This window comes from Rhineura floridana, chromosome 3 (assembly GCF_030035675.1).
Source record: "Rhineura floridana isolate rRhiFlo1 chromosome 3, rRhiFlo1.hap2, whole genome shotgun sequence".
NCBI classification, from domain to species: Eukaryota; Metazoa; Chordata; class Lepidosauria; order Squamata; family Rhineuridae; genus Rhineura; species Rhineura floridana.
The window spans coordinates 206,842,210-206,868,748 of record NC_084482.1 but is presented as its reverse complement, the minus strand read 5'-3'; the positions used below and the strand labels follow the sequence as shown (position 1 = coordinate 206,868,748).

The 26,539-nt window shown below is 44.3% G+C and overlaps 1 protein-coding gene and 1 pseudogene across 1 annotated transcript in view; both read right to left on the bottom strand.

The window, feature by feature from the left end:
* Window positions 1-1,016, bottom strand: part of LOC133381304 (zinc finger protein 883-like) — a 52,369-nt gene extending 51,353 nt beyond the window's left edge. Inside the window, exon 1 of the mRNA XM_061620264.1 lies at window positions 984-1,016. The gene's annotated coding sequence lies outside the window, so the exon portion shown is untranslated. The remainder of the gene's footprint in view (window positions 1-983) is intronic.
* Window positions 1-23,708, bottom strand: part of LOC133381332 (zinc finger protein 91-like) — a 42,018-nt pseudogene extending 18,310 nt beyond the window's left edge.
* Between the last annotated feature and the right edge of the window lie 2,831 nt (window positions 23,709-26,539).

Sequence of the window (26,539 nt, the reverse complement as noted above, 5' to 3'; positions counted from 1 at the left end):
GGAGATACCAGGGTATAGCTTATGACCAACGCCTCTGCCCCTGTAAGGAGGGCGGTACCGAAACGCTCTTACATGTTTTTTTTTGTCTGCCCATTATATTCCTCTGAACGTTTTAAATATTTATCTCCTATCATAAAAAAGCTTCCTAATGAGTCTTCTGATCGTTTGTTACTCTATCTTTTCACAGGCTCAAACAGGACTTTTACTATGTCTGTTGCTAAATTTGTTCATGCTGCCCAACTTAAACGGTCAAAATCTTTGTCCTGAATGACCTACTACATGACTTTAGCACATTGATCCTATCTAGATACACAGTATTTGTATTTATTGTATCCTATTTTATGCTACCCTTGTATTTTGTATTTTATTCCTTTGTATGATGGGTCTTTGACCGCAATAAACGAACAAACAATTAATATATAAAAGCTGAACAAAGGAACATGAAGAAGCTGGTTTAACCCAAGCCAGACCCCTGATCCCTCTAGTTCAGTATCGTCTAATTAGATATAGTCTTAACTATTCTACATGTATATATCAAAAGCTTAAATATATTTATATTTATTATTATTTATATCCCGCCCTTTCTCCCGGCAGGAGCCAATCATTGATCATTTAATGATCCAATTACAAGCAAAAGAAGAACAATGCAGCGCTTTAAAAACAACCGAGCTCTATTGCCTGTTTGCGCGTGTCATTTACGCATCACCCAAAAGGCAGGAGTTCCCGAGGAATACTCAAATGTGGCCCCAAAAACAACACGCGGGGGTGGCCGAAGAGGCCCAGCAACAGGGCAGAGCTGGGATCCACAAGGCACATTTGCCTCCTCAAACCCATGGCGTCGTCTGGAGGGTGCTTGAAGGGGGACCCCACTTTCACCCAACATCCCCTTCCTCCCCTACCCACCTCCCCAAATTGAGCCACTTGATCTTGGGGCTCCCTCCAGACAGGCCCCCCAACAGCTCTGCAAGCAAAAAGTGGCTCACCCGCTCACTCACTGCGTATCTTCCAAACTTCCCTTATGCTCTAGGAATTGGCAGCTCTATCGTTGCTGTTAACCCTTCCAGAGCCCACTGGCAGAAACTGCTTGCCTGCTTTATGACATGCATGGAGGAATGTTCAGCTAGCGTCATGTCGACCCCATACATTTCAAGCAGTCTTGTGCGTTTAACAAAATGTATATATCTCTTGATTGTAAAAAAATCTAAGCAGTTCTTTTTTGAATTGAAACTATTTATAAAACAGCTAAAAAAAGGAATCAGAAACATTTTAAACACAATTGAAACAGCAAAAGACTATACAAAGATTAAAACTCACCAGCATCTGATGTGTCTGGATAGGCTTGCCTGAACAAAAAAAGTTTGAAGCAGGCACCGAAAAGAAGACAGCGAAGGTGCCTGCCTGATGTCCATAGGCTGGGAGTTCCAAAGAGTAGGTGCTGCCACACTAAAAAAACAATTTATTATAAATGCTGGACTTTATACCAATTTAATATTCCTGGAGAATCCTGGGAAGTGTAGTTTGTTAAGGGTGCTGGGAATTTTCACTCTGTGAGCTGTAAACAACAGTTCCCAGGATTCTTTGAGAGGGGAAGCAACCCTCCCTTGGCAGTCTGAAATAGTACATACAGTCCAGAAACAGGTATCCACCTCTGCTGGTTCCAAGGCTACTGTGGGGAACACTTACAGTCCTCAGAAGTCAGTTGCAGTGACTGGGTCTCAGTGGGTCTCTTACTTCTTCAGAAGCTTGCGTTCAGAACACATCCTAAAAGCAGAAATATCCTTACTGTTATTATTTGTTGAATTTGTTACCCACGCTTCACCAGAAGATCCCAGGAAAGGTTATAGCATGTAAAATCTTAATTGAAAAATGGAAATGGACAGCCTTCAAGTCGATTCCGACTCATGGCGACCCTTTGAATAGGGTTTCCATGGTAAGTGGTATTATTCAGAGGGGGTTTACCATTGCCTCCCTCTGAGGCTGAGAGGCAGTGACTGGCCCAAGGTCACCCAGTGAGCTTCATGGCTGTGTGGGGATTTGAACCTTAATCTCCCAGGTCGTAGTCCAGCACTCTAACCACTATGCCACACTGGCTCTCAAATGTTAATTAAAACAGTAAAAATAACAACCAACCCCATACCTAATCCACAAATCAATAATAACTTGGTAAAAATGCATGTAAACATACCATTATGTTCTAGCTGCTAATTTTTCTTCCACAGGTGAGAAGAAGATGAACCTGGCAGTCTAACCAGCTGCAGAATTCCAAACTATGGTCAGCCCCATGTGAAGATGTTAACTTTCAAACGGGTCGTTCAGATCAGATTCTTTTTTTCCCCTGTGTATGATTGGCTCAAAATGTTCAGGCTTCCCGAACCAACCCTGTAGCCAGCCTTACTTGTTAGGTGGAGCAGCCACATTTCTATATTTAGGGGAGAAGAGGTGCACATCTCCTGCCCTTACTGGTGGAGAGGAAGTGAGGAGCAGGCTGGGGAAGGGAAGTGAAAGGCCTTGACCTTCTCCCTCACTCCTCCTCTATCCAGAGAGTTTGTTAACTTACAGGAATGAAAGTTTAATCTGTTGAATTGTCTCACCCTCTTTTTGAGATATCCCAGGAATACCAGATTCAAAAGCTTGACTTAGCCTATAGTCCTCTTTCACCTGTGGCCTGTTCCTGTGTTCTAATTCTTCATGAACTGAACTACTTTGGTAATGACAGTGCACTCCTATGCTTGGCTTTGATCAGGTATCTCAGTTTTGGACACCTCCCAAAAAACAAACTTGTGCATATTATGACCACTGTTGTCCACACACTGCTAACATCCAGACTGGATTCTTGTAATGCGCTCTATGTGGGGCTGCCCTTGAGGTTGGTCTGGAAGTTGCAACTGGTGCAAAATCCAGCGACACAACTGCTCGCTGGGGCAAGGTATCACTAACATGTTATCCCAGTGCTGAAAGAATTGCATTGGCTGCCCATTAGCTACCGGGCCAAGTTCAAGGTTCTGATATTGGTGTACAAAGCCCTATACAGCTTGGGAACAGGATACCTGAAAGACCGTCTTACCCCTTATATACCCTGTCGATCACTGCGCTCTGCAGTTAAGAGCCTTCTGCAGATACTATCTTATCAGGAGGTCCATTCCACACAACATAGGAAACAGACTTTCCTCTTCTCCCAGGCATTTTAGCATGTGTTTTTAAATTGCTTTTTAAAAATGTTTTTTTTTATTTGTATATTTGTTTTTAATGTTTTTAATTGCTGTAAACTGCACAGAGAGCTTCGGCTATGGAGCAGTGTATAAATGTAATACATACATACTCCTTGACAGTTCCTCCTGCTAGTCTTGTTCCTGACCTTTAGATATTCCTTCCTGTGGACAATCAAGGGGAAACTTTTTAACTGGTTGCTATACAAAGGATTAACTAAATGATTGGAAACTAATTGTGGAAAGCAATTGAATTATTTTTTTTTTACTGGTTGCTGGGTTTGTTTTTTTGTACATAAACCTAAAAAGTCCTCATATTGAGCAGCACATATGGGAAAATCAGAAATTAGGCCTGAGTTAAAGCCTAGATGGCCAGCCAGCCAGCTAACTGTATTGTGCACAGTAGTATTTCTATTCTACTAGGACTGTTTTCATCGTTTGTCATCAAGTACTCAAGAAAAAGAAAATAGCCACAGAGATTGTGAGTATAGTGAGTGCTTTAAAAGAGTAAAGGGCAACTTAGGGTAGCCATTTTTTCATATAACTTCAGGCCTGGTTTTGGCACAAAAACAGCCTTGGTCGCCCTGTATGATGACCTTTGTCAGGAGAGAGACAGGGGTAGTGTGACTCTGTTGATTCTTCTTGATCTCTCAGTGGCTTTCGATACCATTCACATTGGTATCCTTCTGGCTTCTGGCTGAGTTGGGAGTGGGAGGGACTGCATGGCGGTGGTTCCGCTCCTACTTGAATTCAGGCTCCTATGCCTGAATTGGAGTAAAGTTTCAACAATGCTTGATGAAGTATTTGAGGATACAGATGTTAGCATTAGTTTATACCCTTTAATTTATTATCCTTTTGTATTGTGTTTGTAACTGTTTTGTGAAAAGATGGTGATGTGATTTTGTTCTATTTCCCTTTCTCTTTCAGACATTTCTCACCATTACTAATATCCAGTCATAGACAGTGTTTTGTAGAAATTTATAGTTAAAGCTTTTAATTTGTAATCTCTAATTTTTAGGATTTTGATTATGTCTATATGGAATGTACTTGTGTTTGGTTGTAAGTCGCCCAGAGTGGCAGATTAACCTCTGCCAGATGGGCGTCTAACAAATCTCATAAATAAATAAATAAACAACGATTTTATTTTACTCCATCTCTACTAAATCTAGTACAATACCACAATACATTTCTTAGACTTGTCGAGACATTATTCTGTTCCATAAATATTCTCTTTAACCTAGACCAGATTTCAAAGAGTCCTTACACTGTACAACAATTTTATCTTATTCCATCTCTACTAGATCTAGTACTTGAAACCAAAATATTAAGTCCTCCAAGTTTATCACTTCGGTAAATACCTGGCCTGAGTCCAGGTGATAGACAATCATGACAGTGGTGGAGTAGGGGGAGAGTCGTTTCTCATAAGAAGCCATCCTGGTTCCTCCTCAGATGCAGGAGGAGTGTGCTAGGAGAGAAGCTCAAAAACTGAGAGTCTGCAGGTGGCAGAGATACCTTCTGCCACACTAAGCCTATCCCAGTGGCTTGCCTAGGCATCCCTCAGAAGCTTAGGAAAGGTTGCTCAATGGAGATATCAGTCTTCCCTGATGACAGTTGCTTGCTCACCATCACTGATGTTCCCTGTGCGCAGGCCCACAAGGAAACATGCTCTCTATTCATGTAGGGTGATGTTAATGCCCCGTGTGCCTTTTCAGTGCCCCATGCGACATAATTCTTTGTAACACACAGCTTCTTTGATAGAAGGACTATCATGGGACAGAGTTATGAGAAAAGGTTTCCTGAAGACAGATGGCTGTAGCTCAGTTCAAGTGCATCAGTCTTGCATGCAGGAGGTCCCAGGTTCAAACCCGAGAATCTCCAGGTGGGACGTGTTGCAACAAACCCACTTCCCCAAAATATCTGGCTTTCTGTGATGGGGAAATGTATTGGAAACTGTGGGATAACACTTGCTTTGATGCAACATCATCTAATCTTCCCGCAGAATGAATAGTCAAGGCTGTCTAATCTCCCTGCAAGCAAATCAGGATGAATTTTCATTTAACAGGCCTTCTGGAAGCACCCTTCGGCAAATGGCTTCAAATCTTTGCCTGACTTGGATACAGATAATTTTTAAAACTTTGGGCTCCTGCTGGAAGGGCGAGATATAAGTCAAATAATAAAGAAATAATAAAAAAAATTGAATGCTCTTTTGTGCAAATCTGGTAGTCAAAAAGCATGTACTTTTTTAAAAATGTAAGGTGTATGCAAACAGGTCAACAAATACCTGTGGGCATGCCCACGATGGATGTCAGGTTTCCTGGCTTAAAAAAAAGATTGTTCTTTTGGGTGAACATGGTATATCTAAAAACATGTGTGCATAGGTAAACAAATGCCAGCATGCACACTGTCAATGGAATTCACATTTCCAGAACTTACAATGGGCGGAGGAAAGTACAAATTGAGGTGAGGGGAGAACACCGCACAGCACAAATACATCCCATTGAGCACTGCCCGGTAGTCAGGATAGGCAACAGTGAGACAGATTCTGGAGGCACGAAACTGAAAGAGCTCATGTGTGGGTGAAGGTGCAGAAACGCACATACAGAAACAGCGACCCACCAACTTCTTGGCTGAAGAGCAGGGTTTAAATGCATTAAATACATAATGCCAGTGACTTCTAGCACTCAATGTAATCTTTTTATCCCCACAGACCCCCCATTTTTATTTGTTCTGATTTGTCCTTGTCCCTCGCCTCACATTCTCTTACTAAAGATTCAGTTCTGACCGGTCACTGGACAAACACCCGCAGAAACAGTTTCCCATCGATTTAAGGGCTGAGAGGATCCGAAGCCTTGTCAGGGTACAAGGAGACTCACAAAGGTCACCCGGCACTGCTAGTCACATGGAATAACTAATCTTCCATCTTCACTATTAGTTTGACTAAGGCCTTGTCAGCATTTCTGCTTCTCAGACTCCAGAAAGGAAAACATTTCTGCCTTCAAGCCAGACATTCAGGCAAGGCCAGCCTTAGGGATGGGTGAGCTGGACAGTCATCCAGAGTGCCAAACTGAGGGAGCACCAAGCTGAGCTGAGTGGCTTGTGAATGTCTTGTCTGCAGTGACCTAGGATGTTAAAAAACAAGTGTCTGTAATCTTTTCTTCCAAGGTTCTACAGGTTGCTTTGGTGCTAACTAAAAAAATGATCTTCCTTCAATTAGCTTTGAAGTATTTTCCTTTTCAGTTTCCTCTTTGATGTCATTTCCGCTAGGTAAAAATCCGTGGAGCACAGCTTTACTTTGAGGCAACGTTACCAAGAACTTAGCACTTCAAACACTATATAAATAATAAAATAAAGCCTTAAGCTGTAAGAGGTAAGCTGGATATCCTTATTTATACCTTGTATTATTTTAAAAGATAAAAATAATGGATATTCCAAAATAAAGAATAGGAGCTGCTACAACAAATAAGAAAAGCAAAACCTGTAATAGCCGAAAAGGCCTTTGCATAGGCAGTGCTGGGGAAAAGACTGGGAGCAGCAGGATCTGTAACCCGGCTATGGTTTGCAATCCTCGACAAGCCATACAACGTGGTCATATTGCAAAGCTGCAGGGCTGCCCAAAGGAGGGGGTATATTAAGAGTGTAAGATGATACTGAATCTCAAGCCTGGTTTAGTCATGAGCCTCAGTGTCCTGACCAAAGTTTGTCTTCCATTCCACTCCGCAATTCCTTCACTTTCACCATGCTCACACCATGCCCCCAAAACTGGGCTCAATAACAAGTTCCACTTGTCCAAACATTTCTAATGATTCCTTCCACTGCTATCTACCACAGGCATCTATTATGTAGGGGAGGTGTATTTAGAAGTGAATGGCCAACGTTTCCCACGAATGTGAATATAACAACTATGCCTCTCTCTTGTACAGAGGTTTTGATGAGATACTCAAGGTAGTGTCTGTGACTGAAGCTCTTTCACCCTCTCAGCATTTCATGGTTTCCCCCCTTTAAGGATCCTTTGATGTGAACAAAGAATGGCAATTTGATTAAAGCCATTTCCTGTGAATTATTTGATGCAAAATAAAGGAGATATGTATTTATTAAATTTATTAGTCACCCATCTGGCTGGTTGTCCAGCCACTCTGGGCGACGCACAACATAAAAACATACAATTCACATTAGAGCCTTAAAATTCCAACAATAACACTGAAACCTAACCCACCTCAAAGGCCTGCCTGAAGAGCCAGGTTTTCAGGGTCCGGCGGAAGCTCATCATGGAGGGGGTATGGCGGATGTCATTTGGGAAGGAATTCCAGAGAGTGGGTGCCATGATTGAAAAAGCCCTCTCCCTAGTTCTCACCAGTCTAGCTGTTTTAACTGGTGGGACAGAGAGAAGGTCTTTTGAGGCTGATCTTGTTGGGCGGCAACATTGATGATGCTGGAGGCGCTCCTTCAGATAGACTGGGCCGAATCCATACAGGGTTTTAAAGGTCAAAACCAACACCTTGAATTGGGCTCGGAAAGCAACTGGTAACCAATGCAACTCCTTCAGCACTGGAGTAATGTGGTCTCGCCGGCGGCTACCCTTCATCAGGCGAGCCGCCGCATTCTGTACCAGTTGCAGCTTCCGGACCGTTTTCAAGGGTAACCCCACGGTATGCTGACTGAAACGCTTTTTAAAATATCAATATTTTTTTCAAAACTAAAAAACCAAACAAATATTTCTCAAACAAAACTCAGGTATATAGGAGCTCAGTCTACAAGTTTTAGGTTCTTACTAGTCTGTGCACAGACCCCATTATCCACCCTGTGGCTCCAATCCGGATGGGAGGGGAGGCATCAGGCCTACCTGCCCTGGGGCCCCTCGGAGACTACCCACCCCGGCTCAGAGCCAGTTCCAAATGGGTTCAGGGGCAGGGCTCATGTTTAATTAAGGTAAGAAAAACCCTAAGCAAACTTATGGCAGGGCAGAGGTCAGGGAAAAGAGATGGCGTGCCTTCTCCCCTACACACACAGACCTCAACTGAGAGCAGGGTCAGTTTATCCTACAGGAAAGCTCTTTGTAAAACAGCACTGCAGCAGTCTTTTGCAATGAGCTTTCCTGGAATTCAGCAGATGGGAGTGCTGCTGCAACGGTGTTTCCCGGCAGTTGGATGCAGTGTGCCAGGCAAAACCCTTGGTGCGACGATCTCTTCTCCAAGAGCTCAATGCTTGTGCTACTGCCTCCTCAGCCGGCCTTCCCAGGATGCAAGGGGAAGGGATCATTCTGGGATGTGGGAAGCGGGGCACAAGTGCATGCACGAGGGGAGAGCTGACCAAGAAGTTTCTGCCTTTGGGGGTCACGCCTGATCTAGTAAGCACTCCCGGGCGCTTGGGGCACGTGTTGCGGCAAGTGTGCAGGGACGCTTGTTGTTACCTGCAGCAGGCACCTTCCTCAGGGTCCAATCAGCTCACAGCCACAAACAGCAAGATCTGTGGGGTGAGGGGATCCAACACTCACTGTTTGTGTGTGTTTTTTAAATATATACACGCAGAAATATAAAATGTGAAAAGAGCAAGATCTGAACCTGGCCCTCCATCTTCTCACAATGGCCTCGCCACACACACACACACTCCTAGCAACTCCTGACTCTGTACAGCACAGTGCAGGAGGGAGCAATCCTAGGGGGATGCTGTTTTGCAAGCCCCTTGCATAACAGGACCTGCACACCCAGAGGATCAATGCCTCTGCTCATCAGACAGGAACAAGAGCCACAGCTGCCTCTTTTTCCTGCCTGCTGCCCCACTCCCTGACAGCCCCTGGTCACTCTGGGTCATCAAATCTGACCCATAGTGATCTGTGGCTGTCAGAGCCCAACTCAGCCAAGGCCAGAAAATGTCCGAATGGGCCTGATTTGGCTCAGGCCTCAGCCGAATACAGTGCACAGCCCTAGTTCTTACTTTACATAAGCTTATAAGAACATAAGAACATAAGAAGAGCCTGCTGGATCAGGCCAGTGGCCCATCTAGTCCAGCATCCTGTTCTCACAGCGGCCAACCAGGTGCCTGGGGGAAGCCCGCAAGCAGGACCCGAGTGCAAGAACACTCTCCCCTCCTGAGGCTTCCGGCAACTGGTTTTCAGAAGCATGCTGCCTCTGACTAGGGTGGCACAGCACAGCCATCATGGCTAGTAGCCATTGATAGCCCTGTCCTCCATGAATTTGTCTAATCTTCTTTTAAAGCCATCCAAGCTGGTGGCCATTACTGCATCTTGTGGGAGCAAATTCCATAGTTTAACTATGCGCTGAGTAAAGAAGTACTTCCTTTTGTCTGTCCTGAATCTTCCAACATTCAGCTTCTTTGAATGTCCACGAGTTCTAGTATTATGAGAGAGGGAGAAGAACTTTTCTCTATCCACTTTCTCAATGCCATGCATAATTTTATACACTTCTATCATGTCTCCTCTGACCCGCCTTCTCTCTAAACTAAAAAGCCCCAAATGCTGCAACCTTTCCTCGTAAGGGAGTCGCTCCATCCCCTTGATCATTCTGGTTGCCCTCTTCTGAACCTTTTCCAACTCTAGAATATCCTTTTTGAGATGAGGCGACCAGAACTGTACACAGTATTCCAAATGCGGCCGCACCATAGATTTATACAACGGCATTATGATATCGGTTGTTTTATTTTCAATACCTTTCCTAATTATTGCTAGCATGGAATTTGCCTTTTTCACAGCTGCCGCACACTGGGTCGACATTTTCATCGTGCTGTCCACTACAACCCCGAGGTCTCTCTCCTGGTCGGTCACCGCCAGTTCAGACCCCATGAGCGTATATGTGAAATTAAGATTTTTTGCTCCAATATGCATAATTTTACACTTGTTTATACTGAATTGCATTTGCCATTTTTCCGCCCATTCACTCAGTTTGGAGAGGTCTTTTTGGAGCTCTTCGCAATCCCTTTTTGTTTTAACAACCCTGAACAATTTAGTGTCGTCAGCAAACTTGGCCACCTCACTGCTCACTCCTAATTCTAGGTCATTAATGAACAAGTTGAAAAGTACAGGTCCCAATACCGATCCTTGAGGGACTCCACTTTCTACAGCCCTCCATTGGGAGAACTGTCCGTTTATTCCTACTCTCTGCTTTCTGCTTCTTAACCAATTCCTTATCCACAAGAGGACCTCTCCTCTTATTCCATGACTGCTAAGCTTCCTCAGAAGCCTTTGGTGAGGTACCTTGTCAAACGCTTTTTGAAAGTCTAAGTACACTATGTCCACTGGATCACCTCTATCTATATGCTTGTTGACACTCTCAAAGAATTCTAATAGGTTACTGAGACAGGACTTTCCCTTGCAGAAGCCATGCTGGCTCTGCTTCAGCAAGGCTTGTTCTTCTATGTGCTTAGTTAATCTAGCTTTAATCATACTTTCTACCAGTTTTCCAGGGACAGAAGTTAAGCTAACTGGCCTGTAATTTCCGGGATCCCCTCTGGATCCCTTTTTGAAGATTGGCGTTACATTTGCCACTTTCCAGTCCTCAGGCACGGAGGACGACCCGAGGGACAAGTTACATATTTTAGTTAGCAGATCAGCAATTTCACCTTTGAGTTCTTTGAGAACTCTCGGGTGGATGCCATCTGGGCCCGGTGATTTGTCAGTTTTTATATTGTCCATTAAGCTTAGAACTTCCTCTCTCGTTACCACTATTTGTCTTAGTTCCTCAGAATCCCTTCCTGCAAATGTTAGTTCAGGTTCAGGGATCTGCCCTATATCTTCCACTGTGAAGACAGATGCAAAGAATTCATTTAGCTTATCTGCAATCTCCTTATCGTTCTTTAGTACACCTTTGACTCCCTTATCATCCAAGGGTCCAATTGTCTCCCTAGATGGTCTCCTGCTTTGAATGTATTTATAGAATTTTTTGTTGTTGGTTTTTATGTTCTTAGCAATGTGCTCCTCAAATTCTTTTTTAGCATCCCTTATTGTCTTCTTGCATTTCTTTTGCCAGAGTTTGTGTTCTTTTTTATTTTCTTCATTTGGACAAGACTTCCATTTTCTGAAGGAAGACTTTTTGCCTCTAAGAGCTTCCTTGACTTTGCTCGTTAACCATGCTGGCATCTTCTTGGCCCTGGCGGTACCTTTTCTGATCTGTGGTATGCACTCCAGTTGAGCTTCTAATATAGTGTTTTTAAACAACTTCCAAGCATTTTTGAGTGATGTGACCCTCTGGACTTTGTTTTTCAGCTTTCTTTTGACCAATCCCCTCATTTTTGTGAAGTTTCCTCTTTTGAAGTCAAATGTGACCGTGTTGGATTTTCTTGGCAATTGGCCAGTTACATGTATGTTTAATTTAATAGCACTGTGGTCACTGCTCCCAATCGGTTCAACAACACTTACATCTCGCACCAGGTCCCGGTCCCCACTGAGGATTAAGTCCAGGGTTGCCGTCCCTCTGGTCGGTTCCATGACCAACTGATCTAGGGAATAGTCATTTAAAATATCTAGAAACTTTGCTTCTTTGTCATGACTGGAACACATATGCAGCCAGTCTATGTCCGGGTAGTTGAAGTCACCCATTACTACCACATTTCCTAGTTTGGATGCTTCCTCAATTTCATATCTCATCTCAAGGTCTCCCTGAGCATTTTGATCAGGGGGACGATAGATCGTTCCCAGTATTAAGTCCCTCCTGGGGCACGGTATCACCACCCACAACGATTCTGTGGAGGAGTCTGCCTCTTTTGGGGTTTCAAGCTTGCTGGATTCAATGCCTTCTTTCATGTATAGAGCGACTCCGCCACCAATACGTCCTTCCCTGTCCTTCCGATATAGTTTATATCCAGGGATAACCGTATCCCACTGGTTTTCTCCATTCCACCAGGTCTCGGTTATGCTCACTATATCAATGCTCTTCTCTAAGACCAAGCACTCCAGTTCTCCTATCTTGGTTCGGAGGCTCCTAGCATTAGCGTACAGGCACTTGTAAGCAGTGTCTCTCTTCAAGTGTCTTTGGCACTTGTGGTTAGGCCTGTGGTAATTTTGCTCTTCTGAATTTATATCCTGTGCCCCTGCTCTCACAATGCCTACTTCTAGGCCTACCCCTTTTAAAATTTCATTATTTCTTTGGTTTTTATCCCAGGGGGGAGGTTTATTCCGAACCGGACCTTTCTCAGCTCCTGTCGGGTTTCCCCCCTCAGTCAGTTTAAAAGCTGCTCTGCTACCTTTTTAATTTTAAGTGCCAGCAGTCTGGTTCCATTCTGGTTCAAGTGGAGCCCGTCCCTTTTGTACAGGCCCGGCTTGTCCCAAAATGTTCCCCAGTGCCTAACAAATCCGAACCCTTCCACCCGACACCATCGTCTCATCCACGCATTGAGACTGCAAAGCTGGGCCTGTCTAGCTGGTCCTGCGCGTGGAACCGGTAGCATTTCAGAGAAAGCCACCTTGGAGGTCCTGGCTTTCAGCATCCTACCTAGCAACCTAAACTTTGCTTCCAGGACCTCACGGCTGCATTTCCCCATGTCGTTGGTGCCAACGTGCACCACGACCACTGACTCCTTCCCAGCACTGTCTACCAAACTATCTAAACGACGGGCGATATCCGCAACCTTCGCACCAGGCAGGCAAAACACCTTGCGGTCTACACGCCCATCACACACACCCCTGTCTATGCTCCTAATGATTGAATCACCCACTACAAGGATCCCTCCACCCCCTGGAGATATATCCTCGGCACGAGAGGATAGCTGCTCATCCCCCAAGGAATGGGTCCCTTCTAAGGGATCATTTCCCTCTTCCTCAGCTGGATGCTCTCCTTCCCCGAGACCATCGTTCTCCATGATAGCAGGAGAGCTATCATCGTTGGAGTGGGACACAGCTATAACGTCCCTGAAGGCCTCCTCCACACACCTCTCTGCCTCTCTCAGCTTTTCCAGGTCCGCCACCTTGGCCTCAAGGAAATGAAGTCGTTCCTGGAGAGCCAGGAGCTCATTGCACCGAGAGCACACCCACGACTTCTGTCCAACAGGCAGATAGTCGTACATGCTGCAGGCGGTGCAAAACACTGGAAAGCCCCCACACCCCTGCTGGCTTCTTACCTGCATAGTTTTGTTTAAGGTTTATTACGTCAATGGGTTGGAGACTGCGGTTTAGTTGAGGTCAGGGAACAGACGGGCAGAGTGGGGGGCCCTGGCCTCCTCGCCCTGCTGCCGAACTCGCTCTGCTGCTTAACTCGCCTTGACGCTTTGTCAGCTGGGGCTCCCTCTAGCTCGTAGATGACGTTTCTACATTGCACAGTGAATTATGCTTTCATTTGCAGCGATATGTACAAATACCTCTTAAAGGGGTGCTCAAACAAAGCCTTTATGTTTACCTTTATAGGTAAGAGCTTCAAACATTGCAGACATTTTAAGGAACAGGCATGGAAGCATGCACTCCCAGCTTTCAGAAATCAGTCCTGCCAAATGAAGGAATAAATCCCCTGGACCGATAACATTAATAATCAAGAAAATGGGCAATTAATAAAGCTGAACCAAACCAAAAAGAAAAAATCTTGATTTGCCTGGCCTCGCGTTATACTCAGTTTATGAGTAAACTTTTCCATGATGGTGATGTCAAACTTTCTGACACCAATGGCCCAAATTAGTGGCTTGAAAGTCTTTCCAGTGAAAGGCCGCAGCAAGAAGGTGTGAGGTAACTCCTTTCCTTGATAAATGTTCTTAGTGTTCCAAGAATAGATTACGCAAGGCCATTGGATGGAGTTTGGTGCATAATGGTGGAGACTCTTATCCAAACTTCCTGCACCACCCTGGAGTCCCACCACATACGCTGGTATTTTCCAGTAACCTGGCAGCCCCTCCAGCACACGGGGGAGTTTCCAGGTCGGACCAGTGACAATAACCAGGGTGTTAGGTACCAACTACGTATAAGCTGCTTGAGCGAGGCATCTCTAGTGCAAGTTGAAAACGATTTAATTCTACTTTGACCCCGAGATAATTCCACCAGATGCAATTAAAAATTCTTCTCCTAGCAGATCTTCAAGCCCGTATTACCACCAAAGTCTGCTTCAATAATAATAGGTACAGAATTTAAATCATTTCTTTGGAGTTGCCAATGGTGTATAAAAGTAGCTTTTCGAATTGGGTGAGATTTCCAGGGGCTTGATCAGGAATTACAGGTCTGTTTGGAAATTAACTGAAACTCTTTCTACCCTCTACATAGTTATATGGTTCTGCCCCGGTGGGTTTTTTTTTTAAATGTGCAACAAGTGTGTGATTTAATGTGGCTATTTCCACATTAAATACATTTATAAGGCTTCTCTACTGTATGGCTCCTTTGATGTACATTAAGATTAGAACTAAATGTAAAGTTCTTTCCACATTCAAAGCATTTATATGGCTTTTCCCCTGTATGCATCCTTTGATGTGCCTGAAGATTGCAATTCTGACTAAAGCTCTTTCCACACTCCAAGCATTTATAAGGTTTCTCCCCTGTATGAGTTCTTTGATGCACAGTAAGGGAAGGACGCTGACTGAAGCTCTTTCCACAATCCAAACATTTATAAGGTTTGTCCCCTGTATGAGTTCTTTGATGTTTAATAAGGGTGCCACTGTCACTGAAGCCCTTTCCACACCCTAAGCATTTATAAGGCTTGTCTCCTGTATGAGTTCTTTGATGCATAGTAAGGTGGTGATGACGACTAAAACTCTTTCCACACTCCAAGCATTTATAAGGTTTGTCCCCTGTATGAGTTCTTTGATGAGAAGTAAGGTGGTGGTGACGGTTGAAACTCTTTCCACACTCCAAGCATTTATAAGGTTTGTCCCCTGTATGAATTCTTTGATGTGTAGTAAGGGAGTTACTGTAAGTGAAGCTCTTTCCACACTCCAAGCATCCATAAGGTTTGTCCCCTGTATGAGTTCTTTGATGTCTAGCAAGGGAGTAAGTGTAACTGAAGCTATTTCCACACTCCAAACATTTATAGGGTTTCACTCTCATATTCCTTCTCTGAAGTGTACTCAGGGCTTTTTGGCAACTTAAGATTTTACTGCACTCAGGAGACACTCTCGTTGCCTTTAGGTGATGAGTACTCCCTTGCGTTCTATTTTCATCACTCTGAGAAGCTCTGGATTCATCCCCCATCTTTTGCAGGTGTCTCTCCTCTTGTCTCTTTGCTCCATCTTGACTCCCCAAATTCTGTTCCGCCTTCTGCCCCTCAGCTCTTTCCAGTGACATTTCTGATGGTTCCCCCTCAGCCGTGATCTCCCAGACATCTCCTGATGGAATAAAAAGGAAAGCTGGTAAAACTCTGTGGAGAAAAGCTGTGCATATATCTGCCTGTTTATGATTTGTATTTTGAAAAAATATTTATAGGTTCTCTTTTGATTTCACAGTATAATTGACAAAGCCTTATACTGTTACAGAACTATCTTAGCTGTAACTGTCTGGCAACAGATTGTGAAGAGAGAGAGATGATCACTTTTAATATTTATAGATGATATCTGGCTCAGGTAAATTCATTTTTATCTATCTGGGAAACAACAGGCTCTGATTGGTTGGATGTTCTAGACAGCGAAGGATGGGCAGTTAACTGTCAGTTCAGAAAGTCAGTTGATGATGGAGGTGTGAGGCAGAGGCCAGAGAAAGATGAAGTGAAAGTGGAGAGTGCAGGCCTGTATTCCATTTAAAAAACTCTGATGTAGGATGCTCCCCCCCCACCATTTTTGTAGATAGGAAACCAATGTGTTAACAGTACTTGGCTGATGAAGATCAGAAGAAGGGAGCCAGTGACTGAGAGGCTGCCCTGTGTAAAGACCTTACCAGAGAAAGGTTACACAAGTGGGTTTTCAAAAATCAGCTAAACTGCCCGAGCAGCCAGAAGTTCAACTAGAGGAGATTTGGGGTTGGAGAAAGATTGTTCTGAGTAGCTGGACCAGATTGTGAGTGAGGTTGTTGTGAGTGGAGATTTAGGGAACTTGGCCCTAAAGTAGAAGCCTCTTAGAAGCAGGTGTCAGCAACAGTGTCTCCAGTTCCTTTAGAAACTGTCCCTAAACACTTTTAAGACCCCAGTGTAAATATCAGTAGTCCCTTATTAATGCAAAATCCCTTTAATAAACAAATAATCTGTTGTAAACCACCCTGTTCAGATCTTGTAAGTTCAGGTCTGTGGCTTCCTTTCTGGAATCAATCCATCTCTTGTTTGGCCTTCCTCTTTTTCTACTCCCTTCTGTTTTTCCCAGCATTGTCTTTTCTAGTGAGTCATGTCTTCTCATTATGTATGATAACCTCAGTTTGAGAGTGTCAAAGAAACTGAGAGCAATACCATCAGGAGTCTAGACCAAGAGGCTAGACTCCTAGCAGGGCCACCCAAGGCGGAATGCTCAAAGCTGAGACACCAGACTAAGATGCATCCAAACTCAGAGGAAGGCAATGGTAAACCTCCTCTGAATACCTTTTACCACGAAAACCCTATGAATAGACTATCTCTGAGAACACCTAGTAGCAATATTTTGGAATTGTTTTGTGTTGAATAACCTGACATATCCCGAATTATTTTAAAAATCAAATTCCAGTATACCTGTATCTCTGGGCAACTCCAAAATATATACAAATAATCAGCATTAGACCTGTTGGATGATTTGTTTTGTTTTAATGCACCTTCAAAAGAGTGAGAGGAGAGACAGAGTTTGAGTGATATATTTTGCTTCCATGTGCTACCATTTTGTGGCTGGCTCAGCACCTGCACCACCGTTTTGAGACTGGTGTGCTTCAGTTATATTCAGGGGTCTCACATGAGCACTGGGTGAAGTGAACCCCTGTGCTTGGTAATGCTGATAAGGGAGCACCTCAAATTCACCAATTTAGATTTGTGCCAATTTAATCACAATTCCCAGACAGAGGGATCCCACCCCATATTTGAGCATCTACCTGCTGATCTCTCCTCTGCTACAAAGCCACAGGCAAAGATGTCATCTCCTTCCGCCCAGGAAACGTGGTTAGGTTTCAACAAAAAACATGCACAAATGAACCTACCTTAAACAGGAACAGTCTACTGACCTATCCAGGTGCGGGGGGCTGGGAAGGGCAGCACTACACAACTGGCTTCCTAGCAGGGGTGTTGCCACGGCCTACTTTGAGGAAGACGGGGAGGAGCAGGTGAGGGAGGGTTGGGGCTGTGCTGGCAAACTTGCAGAGCCGGGCGGTACTCCTTCATCCAACACTGTCCCTGGAGGTTCAGGTGGCCTCAGTCGCTACGAGTGCCTTTTTCCAGCTCTGGTTGGTTTGCCAGCTTCACCCCCTTTGGGACAGAGATGACTTGGCCACAGTGCTCCAGGCTCTGGTAACTTCCATACTGGATTATTGCATCGAGCTCTTCATGGGGCTGCCCTTGAAGACAAGTGGAAACGTCAACTGGTCCAAATGCAGCAGTCAAATTACTGGCTGAGTTTCTCTTTAGAACTCATATAAACCCTATTTTAAAACAGCTGCACTGGCTGCCAGTTTGTTTTCGGGCCCAGTTCAAGGTGTTTAAAGCCCTAAATGACTTAGGTCCCAAATATCTAAAAGACTGCCTCCTTCCCTACAGACCCCCTCGGTGTGGAGATCAGCAGAGGGGGCCCTTTTGGTAGTTCCGCCATGCTCAGACGTTTGGGGGGTGGGCGGCCCGGGAGAGGGCATCCTCTGTGGCAGCTGCTAAGCTGTGGAATTTCCTCCCCAGGTGCCTCTGGCAACTTCATGGTACAACTTTCGGCGAATGCTGAAGACGCACCTCTTTACCCTGGCCTTCAACACATGAGATGTATATTTTTAGGATCCACTCTATTTTCTGTGATGTTATTTACACTGTTTGTAACTGTTCTTAATTACATGTTTTTAAATCGTTGTAACCCGCCCTGGGACCTGTGAGTAAAGGGCAGGTAATAACCTCTGATGATGATAATAATAATGAATTATATTATTATTATTATTGTGATACACACAGCCAAAACCTACCCGCTGCTTCACCCATCCCCACTGGCTGCTCCTGGGTCTATCCAGTTTAATACTGTATACTCTGAATGAATGATATGTCCCACCCAACCTCAATGAGAGACCTGTCCACTTAGGAAAAAAAGAGACTTGGGATACATAAGGCACAGCAAATGTGCCCATTTGCTTTGTTGGCTCTATTACCACCAGTATCTGAGGCAGTATGGGGATCACAAGTGGGGCGTTTCCTGTCGCACTCATATCCAGCTTATGAGAGTCCTACAGGCATTTGGTTGGCCGCTGTGAGAGGAGAATTGTGAACTACATGGGCCTTTGGCCTGATCCATCAGGGCTCTTCATATATTCTTATGTCCAGGGTAAGTCCATCAACACCCTTCCAGTGCTCAATTTGGGATCCTTACCCAGAGAGATTATCATCTCATGAATCTCCACCATGACCTCCTTGTAAAGAGCTCTCTGACCTGGATCCAGCAGGACCCATTCCTCCCCGGTGAAATTCAAGGTCACTTCCTCAAAGGTAACTGGACCCTGGAATAAGAAAACACCTTCCTCATAAACACCCTTAGGCAAGGTGTGGCAATCATCTATCTTTCACTCACAATCTGAAGAGAGAAGTGGCAAGTGGGGATTTTTGCTTCAGTGTTCACAATTACTGGATCAAGATGGCATGTACCTAGGGATAAAGTTCTTAAACCATCCTGGGCTCCTTCAGGAGGAAGGCTGGGCTATGAGATCAATCAATCAATAAACAAATAAATTAAAGGACTCAGATGTGAAATTGCTGAAGTTCTAAAAAAAATATGTATCTTGTCCCTGAGGTTGCCTTGCATATCTGAGAACTAGTAAGTGGCCAATGTAATACAATTTTTAAAAACGGAGATCTGGGAAATTACAGGCAGGGACAGGATTACCAAATGTACAGAAGAACAAGTCTTTCTAAAGCAGAACCAGTATGGCTTCCGCCCTTAGAATAATGGGTATAGTTCTGGTTGCCTCACCTCAAAAAGGATACTGTAGAGCTGTGAAAAGGTTCAGAAAAGGGGCAACCAAAATGATCAAGAGATTGGAGCAACTCCCCTATACTTTAGGGGGAAAAGTGGAGCAAGGAAGCACGTGATAGAGATGTATATAATTGTGCCTGGGTGCAGAGGAACTGAGCACTGATACTATAGTTGAGGGCAATCCAATAAAGAGAAATTTTGGCAGCTTTAGCAGGAACAAAAGGAACCACTTCTTCACGCACAGCAGAGTTAAAACTCTTGCATTCATCAGGGCTGTGGAGTCGGAGTCGTGGAGTCGAAAGCAATTTTGGATGGAGTCAGAGTCGATAGAAATGTAGAAATAAAAACTTTCATAGGAATTTAGGAAAGCTTTCTTGTTCAGAAATTTTAATCAAATAAATATATTTTATGTTCTATCAATCTAGCCTGATGATTCATGTGGTGGTGATGAAATGCCTTGTGCTACCATTTTACTACAGTAAATTTGTTATTACTAGTTAATATACATTTGACATTTATGAAGGAGTCGGACAGTAGAAAAATAGAGGAGTTGGAGTCGGAGTCGAAGGTTTGGCGTACCGGCTTCACAGCCCTGCATTCACTACCACACCATGCAGTAATGGCCGTCAACTTGGATGGCTTTCAAAGAGGGTTAGACAAATTCATGGAGGACAAGGCTATCAATGGCTCCTAGCCATGAGGGCTATGCACTACCTTCAATGTTGAAGGCATGATACTATTGAATACCACTTCTAGAGAATCACTGGAAGAGCGCTATTGCATTCAGGTTCTGCTTATGGGCTGCCCAGAGACATCTAGTTGCACCACTGTGAGAATCAGGATGCTCGTCTAGATTAGTCTTGGGCCTGATTCAGCTGGGCTGTTCTTCTGTAGTTTTCAAAGTTTCACGGCAAAAACACAGAGGAGCCTCCTTCAGAGGGAGTCCCAGAAGGAGAAGGGCAAGAGACAAGGCCCCCTGCAAGTAGTCCTTCTGTAACAAGGAAGGACCACGTCTGGCTGTCCCCAACTTGTCTCCCCAGTGATCTTTCCCCTACCTGAGCTGGCTGCATGGTGGCTGTTGCCTCTCCAGGGTAAAAGGGGGAGGATCCTGAATGTTGCTCGGATGCCATTTCACAGCCTGTGAAGGGTGAAAAGGTGTCCCAGTTATTACCTAATTAGAACTCAACCCTATGTAGTCGAGCCCCTAATGTCAAAATTGAAAATGAGATTCTTGAATTGTGCCAGAGGGTGAGAGGGTGGTGACCAAATGGGATCCCAAGAGATTAAATGTGTTCGGAGAGATTTATTTTAAATATATCAGCAAAAGTTCAAGGAGTGCATTTCAGCTTATGAATGATACGAGCACGATCATATCAAACAGAAATCAACACCACATTGCACATGAATGAATCCTGAGGAAGGAAAGATCTGTAAATAGTGATTGTGTAGAAAAATGAAACAGAATATGGATCGCTCAAAAGAAGAATATGCAAGGTTATAATTAAAACTATAACTTCTGTTGCCGAATCCTATGTTGGCCCACCTAAACTTCACCAGCCCTCTACTTAAAAGCTTCCTACATTATCTCAGCTGACCTAGCTACATGGCCATTTAATGGAAGAAAAGTCCATCCCTTTTGCATTCCCCTTTCCCTTCTGGAATCAGCAAACCTCCTTTATCTCGTTTATTGCCCTTTATTTGGTAGCCTGTTTCTCCCCACCCAACTTGAAAAAAAGATCCTCAGACATTTCTGGCCTTTCCATCTCACCTCCGAACTGTTTACTTAAAATCATTCTTTTAAAATGATTTTTGAAAAAATTATGCACCTTCCCATCTCACTGCTGCTTCTCCTCCCTTTGCAATGGAAGGGAGACTCCAAAACCCAACCTTGTCTCCCTCTCCCTTGTCTCTGTTCTCTTCCCCCCAACCCCCATGTGTTATCCACAAAGTCCCTCTTAAAGTGCTGTCGACAACCAGGTTCATTCACTAGCTGAGCGCACAATGGACCAAGCTTCTCTTTAGGAGTCTTTTTCTGCTGCAGCTTTCAGGGAAGGCCACCACCACCGCAACAGGGGAAACTGCCCAGTATTTTATTTATTTATTTATTTATTTATTTATTTATTTATTTATTAGATTTATATCCCCCCCTTTATCCCAGTAGGAGCCCAGGGTGGCATTTCTGAGGAGCTTTATCTCAAAGAGGGAGGAGAGGGGGCTTTTTTTTGGTGGCTTGAACAGCAGGAAGCTGATTTTATGAGAGGTGATCTGGGCAAGGAGGGAAAGGCTACCAGAATGACTCACCTAATGCTCAGAACAAAACCAAATCATGCACAGTCTTGGGGCATGTGCCAAGTCCCAGTAGAACCAGGCTAAGGCTAGCAATGACTAGAAAACATGGTAGGTGTTTTTAAAAAACCCAAAATGCTTTAATATCCACCTGGCACAAGTGTGGAAGGATCAGCTTTGCCAACTTTTTTTTCCTGGCCACCTCTCCTGCACGTTTAACACCCACTGGGCATGAAGGAAGAGCTGCAAGTTGATCCCACCATTTTGCATCAATTTCAGGAAAAGCTTCATTTGCTAAGTATTCTGTGTGATAGGATATGTTAAAAAGCACAAGGGCAGGGCCACATTTTGTGCTTTGTTAAATTCACTGGCGACCTTAATTCTGAGGGAGCAGGAAGCTAAGGAGGGCTGGCACCTGGCAGATTATTCCAATAATCACCTCATTATTAATATATCATGGCTTAACCAAAGAGCGAACAAAGGAACAGAAAGAAGCTGCTTTAACCCAAGCCAGACCCCTGGTCCCTCTGGCTCAGCACTGACTACTTGGACACAGTCTAACTATTCTACCCTAAACTTTGATATATTTAAGATCAAATTCAAGCAAAAGAAGAAAAAAGCGGCACTTTAAAACAACCCGGATCAATTGCTATTTATATACCATTTTATTCATCACCAAAAATGCAGATGTTCCCAAGGAATGCTCGTATCTGGCCTAAGCACAGCAAGTGGGGGTGGGGAGATAGTTGGGACCCTGTAGGAGGGTAGAGCTGGGGCCCACTGTGATGTTTGTTGTTGAAAAAATGGACTGCCTTCAAATCGATTCCAACTGATGGCAACCCTATGAATAGGGTTTTCATGGTCATCGGTATTCAGAGGGGGTTTCCCACTGCCTCCCTCTGAGCCTAGTCCTCCCCAGCTGGCTAGGGCCTGCTCAGCTTGCCATAGCTGCACAAGACAGCCCCTTCCTTGTCCGCAACTGCCAATTGGGGGGCAACTGGGCTCCTTGGGACTCTGCAGCTTGCCCACGGCTGCACAGGTGGCAGGGTAGGTAACCCCTGAGCCACTCACTGTGGGGGTGATCTTTAGCTGGCCCTTGACACCCAGGAGACACGAGCGGGGATTTGAACTCACAGACTCTGGGCTCCCCGCCAGGCTCCCCAATGTTTTGGAATGTGTTTGTATTAGTATAAATATGGTATGGAGAGATGTGGGGGGGATGGAAGAGGGAACAAGTGAGTGTACTGTGTGTTTATCTGTGTGAGAGAATTGTCATTTAGATAGGGCAGAGTTCTTGAGGGAGAGAGGGTTGGACTTTGGAGGGAATTGTAGAGGTGGGTAGGATTGTATTATGTATTTCTATTCTCTGAGGAAATTTTGACAAGAGTAACATAAATTAAATCAGTAACCATCATCTTGTGACCACACACTTTTAATCCATTTGATTTAATACACACCTGATTCTTGGCCTAGGTACCACACAGAACAAGTGTTTTGTGATTTGGGTTTTTTTAAAAATAAATAAATTTAATGCTGTGTTTTAAAATTGTTGTAACCTGCCCTTGTATCTTTGGGTGAAGAGCAGGTAATAAATGATTATGATAATGTTAACAACAACTACTACAGCAACTATGTCTGGTGTCAAAGCTACCACCGTAGGTTGGCATAAGGTGAATAAGGGCAGATACACTTATTTAGGATGGCAGCAAAATACCCAGGAGAGAGAAACAGTTGCTAACAGCAGAAGAACAACCCACAGCTGGGAATTTTGTTGTTGCTGTCATGTGCCTTCAAGTTGATTTCGACTTATGGCGACCCTATGAGTCAGCGACCTTCAACAGCATCTGTTATAAACCAGCCTGTTCAGATAGGGGTTGAGACTTCCGTAAACAAAGGCTGGGATGGGGGGACGGAGAGAGACAGACAGAAACGACAAAATCCCTATAAACAGGTTTGTTTTACACTGGGCTATGGCAAAAGTATATCTACCTCTGCAATGCAGAGCGTTGCCAGGGGAGATATGGCATCCACAGGGCAGGATTGCATCCTCAAACCCTAGGAATTGCGTGTGTGTGTGGAATTAAAGGGAGTTCCTGCTTTCTTCCAACATTCACTTCCTTCCTACCCATCGCCTCCAATTGTGCCCCTTGATCTTGGGGCTCCCTCCATGCAGGCCCCCCCCCAACACCTCTGCAAGCAAAAACAGACTCACCCGCTCACTCTCTGCATTTCTTCCAGGCTGGCGGGATAGGAAAGGGAAGCCCCTCTTTAGCAAGCATCCCTTCTGCTCTAGGAACAGCTGCTCTATTGTTGTTGTTAACCATTAAAGAGCACAGTGGCAGAAATCTGTTGCTTGTTTCACACAGAGCTAGTCGGTACATTTCTTCCATACAAGAGTTTTTGGATTTCTGTGTGTAGAGATTTTTTTTTTTATGGCATGCATGAAGGAACATTCCACTAAGTTCAGAGCCACCTCATTCATTTAAAGCACTCTTGTACGACTTTACCAGTCCTGGAGAATCCTGTGAAGTGTCATTTAAGGGTGCTGGAGATTGTAGTTCTAGAAGAGGTAGCCTATAGTTCCCAGGATTCTTTGGGGGAAGCCATGAGATTTATATGTATGTGCCCTATGTCGGACCTATCCCCTGGCAGTCTGAAATAATACAGTCCAGAGACAGGTTTGCCACTTTCTCTGCTGGTTCCATGAACCAGGCAGTCCATTCCTAAACTTCCTCAGAGGTCAGTCCCAGTGACTGGGTCACAATGGGTCTCTTACTCCTTCAGAAGTGGCTTTCAGAGCACAGCTTAGAAGCAGGAATATTACTTGGTGAATTTCTTACCCACCCATTATTTGGTGGATTTCTTACCCACGCATCACCGGAAGGTTGCAGGGAACGTTAAGAGAGAGCATGTAAAAAATTAAAACAAGTGCCAGCTGACCGATTGAGGGATGAGATACCGGGGCTCATTGAAAATATCAAAAGAACAAAACATTGTCTGTCTATAAAGATACCCCAGCTTCACAGAAGGTTTGAAAAGTTTTCTACCACAGCCTACCACCCGAGACTCCTGTGAGTGTGCTGCCTGCTTCTCCTTCTCCCTTGCTACAGTACTGGCTGTCCCCCAGTTACCTGCGCGATTGTATGTGAGTATGAAAGATCAGGACTATTGGGTTTATCTAATTTTGCATTTTCCTGCAATGGGTGACTCACAAGAGCACCTCAATTGGACATCTTTCAGTAAATCTTTTAAAACCTTTTATCTTGGTGTGGTTCCAACACTCCTTCTGCTCGTTCCCACTGTATCCTGGCTTGGTCACCCAGGAGTGGCGCTGGGTCAATTGACTGAATCTCAAATGGTACCCACCCTCAAGCTCACAGTCTAAAAAACACGTGACACACAAGGAAAAAAGAATGGAAGGGAGGAAGGAAAAAGCAAGCTCAAGCAGAAGTTCTTGCAAATTAACAGCTGACGATGTCAGTGGCAGTTCTGGCTGTTTTGCCCTTGATAAAGAGCAACCCCTCCCACTCCCTGGAAACATTCTTTCCCAACAGATCAGATCCAGGAGCAAAAGTGTTGCAATGTTCAGGCCAGGAGGACAGGGCAGCTCCTGCCACCCAGTCTGAGTCTCGATAGCCATTAGGATCCTCATAGGAGGAGGCTTGATAGAGTCCCTCTCCTCTGTCGTCAATGTCAGTAAGCTAAGGCATCAGTCCCATTGAGTATAGTGGGTCTCTCTGCTAAATGTTTGTTTGTTTGTGCCATTTAGCCAAAAAGGCCCTGAGAGCAGTACTAAAACCAGTACTTATTCAAATCAGTACTAAAATGGTCCCTGCCCTCGGCTAACCATCCGGAAAGACAAAACACACGAAAGGCACCACATGCGAAGCAAACGGATGGGGAGGGAGGAGGGAAAAGCAAGCTCAAGCACAAGTTCTTCAAGTTGCAGTACTTATGATGCAGTTAGGAGCAGCAACTCCTCGCCCCTCTGTCAGTGTCAGTTCTGGTGGTCTCTCTCTCTCTTGAGGCACTCTTCCTCCTCCCCGCCAGATCAGATCCAGGAGCACAGCCGGTGACAACGTCCAGGCCAGCAGGACAAGGCAGCTCTTGCCACACAGTTTGCATCTCGATGGCAGTTAGAGTACTCACTGGAGGGGTTTTGATGAAATTACCCTTCTCCCCTGGTGCTGTCACTAAGTCCCACTGGGTCTTAACAGCTGACCAAGGGTAGTATTCAACACTAGTCCTACTCGAAAGTAGATCCACTGAATGTAATAGGCAAGACGGAGGCTGCAATCCAATACATGTTTACTCAGAAGTAAGCTCAATTGATTTCAATGGGACTTGCTCCCAGGTAAATGTGCACTGGATTGCAGCCTAATTTAGGTTCATTCATTTCAATGGGTCTACTCTAAGTAGGGCGTAACAGAATACAATCCAAAATATTTGGATTTGGGTCAAGAAAGCCCTCAGGGCAGCTTATAAAAATCGGTTTTAAGAAGGACCCAGCCCTCAGGCTCAACATCTAAAAAGACACAAGGGAAAATGGCATGGGAAGGAAAAAGCAAGTTCAAGTGGTGTTTGACATAATTTGGTGGCTGAAAGATACTGACCATGGCAATCCTGAAATTGGCAACTGTGAGGTATGTAATTGCTTTTAAATGTTTTTAGACTATCAAAATCTTTTTAGATGGTTTTTAATTGTTTTTAAATGTTTTGAATGTTTTTTATTTTATTTTAATTTGTACTGTTTAAACATTAAACACTGGACCAAGACAAGCAGGTGTGAAAATTGGAGGGAGAAATATCAATAATTTAAGATATGCAGACAATACCATACTACTAGCAGAAACCAGTAATGAATTGAAAAGAATGCTGATGAAAGTTAAAGAGGAAAGCACAAAAGCAGGACTACAGCTGAATGTCAAGAAGACTAAAGTAATGACAACAGAAGATTTATGTAACTTTACAGTTGACAATGAGGACATTGAACTTGTCAAGGATTATCAATGGCACAGTCCTTAACCAAAATGGAGACAATAGTGAAGAAATCAGAAGAAGGCTAGGACTGGGGAGGGCAGCTATGAGAG